This window comes from Solea solea, chromosome 13, assembly GCF_958295425.1.
Source record: "Solea solea chromosome 13, fSolSol10.1, whole genome shotgun sequence".
NCBI classification, from domain to species: Eukaryota; Metazoa; Chordata; class Actinopteri; order Pleuronectiformes; family Soleidae; genus Solea; species Solea solea.
Window position 1 is genome coordinate 3,847,820 of NC_081146.1, and position 6,000 is coordinate 3,853,819.

Below are 6,000 nucleotides of genomic sequence, written 5' to 3' on the forward strand. Positions count from 1 at the left end.
AACTAATTTGAACCACTGACTAAAAGGCTCACCTAATAAAATCTATGCCTGCTTAATATGGCATTTCAAGATTATCTTTAAACCTTTATCTTGCTGAACTAAACAGTTTCCGTCACTTCATAAACCGCTGTCCCCCAGCATCAAAGATTTTACAGCACACAGGAGTTGTAGATCCAGTAATGTGTGTTATGCTGCCACTTTGGTGATTGAAATCTTTTGTTTGGATTTATCGAAGCAAACTTGCATAGTTTGTGGTAGACAAATAGCTCCTGTGTCCTTCGCAACCTGTAAATGTTGTTTTTATTAATGGATTTTGGTGCAGGAGAGTGAGCAGCTCACAACCTTCAGGTTCCAGTAAGAAAAGGCTGTGTGGTATATAGTATATATTATATAAGAGCCACATGGCTAAAATCTAGCTTCCTCAGTGTTTCCACAGCCATCTTTTCAGTCAGAGCAAGCATCTGTGTCTCAAGCGGGTTCTTGTCTCATGGGGCAAGTCAGAGTCACACATAGAACACTCACTGTCAGTACCTCATAACTTAAAAAAAAAAGAAAGAAAGTCAGAAGCACAGAGAAACATCTTTTTTGTGTGTTTTTTATGTTTTTGAAATGCAGTCACCTGAGCGACGTACTGCACACTCTTGATACATGATAGCTGATAGCGCTCCTTAATTAAAGAGCATTAAAACAAAAGTATTTAAATGACAACAAATGACACTACACTGCAGATACAACAAAGATCCAGTCTAAATATACAGGAATCTAGATTTACACTTAGAAATACTGAGACATTTGTACAGTAATGGATTAGACCCAATAAACCCAAATAAACAATCATTGTATCATTTCCTTATCACTTGCTTTTGCAGCCTTCATAACCTATCAACTGCCACGGCGGGGAGTCTTTAAAACAATGCATATTAGAAGTGATTTTCACCCAGATAGTCCCCACACATACAGAAATAACTGTTTTCAGCTGCAACAAGACGAACCATCAGCTCAAAGAACTGATGCCAAACCACCAGAGTACTACCTTGAAGATTAGCTGGTCGAAATGGTCGTGGCATGAATTTTTCATTGAAGTAACTTCAGAAAATGCTCGATGTTATCCTGTCATCAAAGACTGAGATTCCTTTGAAAGCCTCTAGCAGCTGTTTGAGCCCATGCACAGAAGAATCCCGTCTGTTCTTGATGACACAGGGACAGCTTTGCATCACTGTCATTCCAATGCATTTGTAAGTAAGCCTCGTCTAATTGCTGAGCTGTAATGTTTGTTGCCTGCAGGAGGTATCCCTCTTATAATTGCACCAGCTATTATTTCCTTTGCCTGTGGGATGTACCATCACCATATCTCAGTGTTTCCCATTAATTACCTAGACTGTGGCAACCCGCTGCAGACTAATTTGTCCTGCCATGGTCTCATAATGAACCGGAAAAAAAAACCTCTCAGAATTACATAAAGGATCTCTAATGTCGTCTTTTACACCGTTGCTTCATTGCTGATCTGTGCACAGCCCCACTACAACAAGCACACAATTGTGGGTATGTGGACCATTAAAAGCCATATAACCATTTTAACTCCCTCAATAGGCAGGCAGGCAGGCAGAAGTGTGTGGCTGCCATTTGTGTGTATGACAAGATGTGTGTATTAGCAGAAACTTGGCTACACTGGCTGTTCACATGATTTAACTGCAGCAGCCGCTATTGTGTCTCTTGCCTTTCTCATTTTTGCAAACATGTTTTGTTGTGGTCAGTGTATAGCTCCACAGCATCTACAATTCCAAGGAACGCCTGTCTGTCTTGCTGTCTGTCTGATGCATGTGGGGATTTTGCCACAAACCAGTTGCAACTAGCATTTATCCCATTAAAGAAAGTAATGGTGCAAGTTTTCTAAGCATTATGTTCCATTTATGAAACTACTGTTTATCACTGTTGTGTTTCAATCTTGTCTCTGTCTGTGATGCGAAATCACTACCTGTGTGCAGCACGGCAATATCACCAGGTGACATGAGAACAATACACTGCTATACTGAGAAATAGAAAGAGAGTCCTGCAGAGTTGATAGACTGGTTTGAACATAACGGACATTCACTTAAATATTTAAAAGTTATGCATTACGGTTTTAAAGCCCTTACATGGTTTCAGCTTTCCTTGCCTGCAGAGGTGTGCACACAATCCATGGTAAAACCTTTCTCCCTGTTATGATTTATAAAAGCTTGTACCATGATCCATCTACTTCATGAGAGGAGACTATGTGGTCAAGACAAGGATAATATAATAAAACGTTTCAAAGTGTTGAAGTAGGCCTTTCATCGTAATCAGACAGGAAAACCTCAAAAGTATTTGCTCCTTTCTATGATGCTGTGAAGATACTGTCAGTGTTTTCTTCCAAGGTTGCCTGCAGCAAAGCAGTTTGATGTTGGCCATGACCAGATTCCATTTGGCTCCAGAGGGGGATGAAGTTCCCCAGCAGATAATTTGGTATTCTCTATTAGAATCCAATATATGATGAGAATAATATATACATGTGTGTTTTTTATGCATCCCTGACCATTACAAATGGCTTAGTTGCTGTTGGCTTATGTGCACAGACTTTTCAGTTATGAAAGCAGGCAGCAAGCAGCAGCTTCCCTGGCACATTCATTTTAATTGTCACTTCAATTTAACACAATTATGATTTATGATATTACAATAATAGTTAACAATTGTATTAAGTATGTATGCAAAGTATGTATAATTTGTAAACCTAATGGGCAGAGCCATCTCTTTGTATACATATTGGCAAGCTTACAGATGAACTAATGTTAAGAAATGTTAAACATTAAAAATTACATACAAAAACATTGTATTATGTAATACATTACTGGAATAAATATTTCAAGAGCAAACCTTAAAAATGAAAAATAAGAATCATAAACGAGACCATTATGAATCTATAAATTATAAAATTCTGCAGTGACTGGGAAGATGCAAGCTCCTCCTTGTGGCACTTCAGTATAAATCACTAGGACTATGGTGGCGAGCAAGACAGCCATGCAAAATTTTAAAGATTTTAGCCATTCACAATGATCCTGATAATGGAAACTCAATAAGATCAGCTTTCACAGATCACATTGTGTGATGACAGCCTTTATTGTCCCATTCAGATCATGATGATAACTAAAGCACAGGCTTTCTTTTAACACAAGGAGGTGTGGCAAGTTTTGCTTCACTATTGCAGCAAAAATGAAATAATTGCCCAAGCTATATTCAAATATGATTGGGAAAAACCTGCTTCCCTGCCTAAGGAAAACATGATATATCCTTGGTGATGGAAGCCAGACAGTCTCTCCTCTCTATTTTCTATAAGAGGACATTATATGACCTGTCCACGGGGGAAGGTGCTGGAGGGTGTCTGGCTTGCCGAGGGAAAAGTTTATGGGGTGTGAAGGCCAATTTGTGTGGCGTGCCGATGGAGCCCAAAACAGCGTTGTCACCCTTCTCCCCCTGCCGCGCTCCGATGGAACGTTGAAGGAAAAGGACGATCACTAAGCAATCAAATCTTGTGTTCAAAACTGTCTCACATTTTGAGAGGTAGTGGCATGGATGTGTGCACCATAAACTGCTCATTAATACTGAATAAGGAAGTGACAGTTGGAGGGACTTGGCATCCACCTCTCTTGGCACCTGAGGCGGGAGTGCAAGCGATGGCTGAGTGCTTTGTTTAACCCAATATGTGGTGGTTAGGGGAGGGAGCAGCTGCTTTGGACGTCTTTGACCAACATCCTATTATTTAATGTGAGTCTTACGGCAAAGTTACCTGTTGTTACCCATTAATGGCATGGTTTATTGAGTAATAACAGTTAAAAACACCAACAAATTTATATATATATATATACACACACATATATACATATACATATATACATATATATAGTTGCATACATTATGTTACACAACTGTTTTCATTGGTGATCAGCTGGACTGGCATTAGCTGTTGCGGTCGCTTTTGTTTTGGTTTGATGTGCATGCTCAACTATGACAACCCATGGCACTCAAACACTGCATACTGGACCTTTAAATTATCATTTCAAATAAACTCTCAGTTTACCTACTAATGAGTTTTTCAAGTCTTTTCAATCTCTTCTCTGTGCAATATATTGGCAGCATTTCCCTTGTTTCAGTCTCAACATCACCTTTTGTGTGACTATACCTACATTGCAGATGAATACAAAATCACATATTGTGGCAGTAAAGTACATTATTAAACGCGTTGCACTTTCAGAATTCATAGCAGATGACTTCCGCTCTGCAACACTGGTTTTAATATCCACACAAAGCTACAAAATGTTAATGTGTAGCCAGTGAAAATAACTATTTATGCCCGCTACTGTGTTTTATTTGTGTGGATCCTTCTTGGCTGTGTTTATGGGTGAGGCCAAATATAAAGTCGTATTTAATTACAGAGCATTATTGTTCAATGAGGCTTTGTTAATGCACGCTAGTGTCTCAGATATAAAAAATAAAGAGGCAACACCTGTAGCTGACTACAAATGGGAAAGTGCATTGCCTTTTTTCCAACATGGAATAACAGAATACTTTAATTTTTTAGTCAATTTCGCAATATAATTGTGTTATCTACCTATAGCTGAAATCAGTTGGATGAATAGCTACATTTTGTGGCAATTGTTGATGAACTAAATGAATACGATTAAGATTCATGTGTTGGGAATGAGAGTTGGAAAGGTGCTTACTGGAATTGGTCCAAGCACTTAAAATATACTTTAGCAATCACGTCTCCGGTTTTGGGCGAGGATTTGGGAACCACAACACTCTTTTCCAGTTCCTTTCCTTTCACCTCTCCGACTAAAAGACCGTTAGGAAATGCTGTCTGGCATGAAACAAGTGGCATGGGCATCGTTGGCAGTTTGTGCCATTGCATATGGGAAGTCCTTCAAAGTCAGCCGTTGTGCCGCAGGCAGCATTCTAATGAGGTCATCAATAACCTGCAACAGCTGCTCGGAGGGAGAGACCTCGTCGGTTGAGCTCGAGCCACGAGTGACTCTGCTGTAACTGAACAAACAGCTCCAAAATAATGAGTGGTATTCGATGGAACACGCAGAAGTGCTCAACTATGAACCATTAAATGTTGGAATGCAGTAGATTTTAAAAATGTGACAGGAATGACAGCAAATGAGAAGGTTCCAACTAAATCCCCCGTGACTGCCACTTAGTTCACCATGATACTGTTGGTCAAATGAGGCTTCCAAAGCAAGGCTATATAGTAAATATGACACCAAAATAACTGATCAGAACAGATTCAAGGCCGTTTGTGTGTCTTTTTTAATGAATACTGTAAGTGTATAGCAGACTCTTTGTTGTGTAGGGTTCCTCTTATTTGTGTAATTTATTGGTGGGCTCCACTGCAATGTGTTTATATGATGTCACACGATGTAGCTGACACAGTGATCCTCACACAGCCTACATACTCCGTGGTTGAAAGGCACAGTATACAGTTCTAAAATGTACCATGGCAAGCTGAACTTCTATACAATTTGGTGAAACGCCAATTAAGGTGTTGTGCATTACTTTTAAGCTACAGTGCATCACTTTTAATAATTGATGCTGCTGTTGGTGCACAGAAACCTAACATTTGTGTGCTGTGTCCTTCATCTGAAAAGGGCTCTGTCAAGCAATACTATCAGACCTGACTACCTGTTTGTGTGTAAACACTGGCAACGCAGAGGTAGAAGGGGATAATAATCAATTATCCCATCAAACTGCTGAACAATCTGTTTTTCTGAGCACTTCATTGCAATTTTCCAACCTGTTTGCAACCGTCTCACTAATGCAACATTGTTGCCTCAGTCTGACTTGACACAAAACAAGATCTAAACACAACTACACTGAGAAACACAGAAAGTGTTGTTGAGCTGATAGGCTTAATTAGCATTGTGTGAACTCATTCGACAATGAGTTAAAGGTAAGTGACATGTGTTTATGCTGACATTGTGCACTATA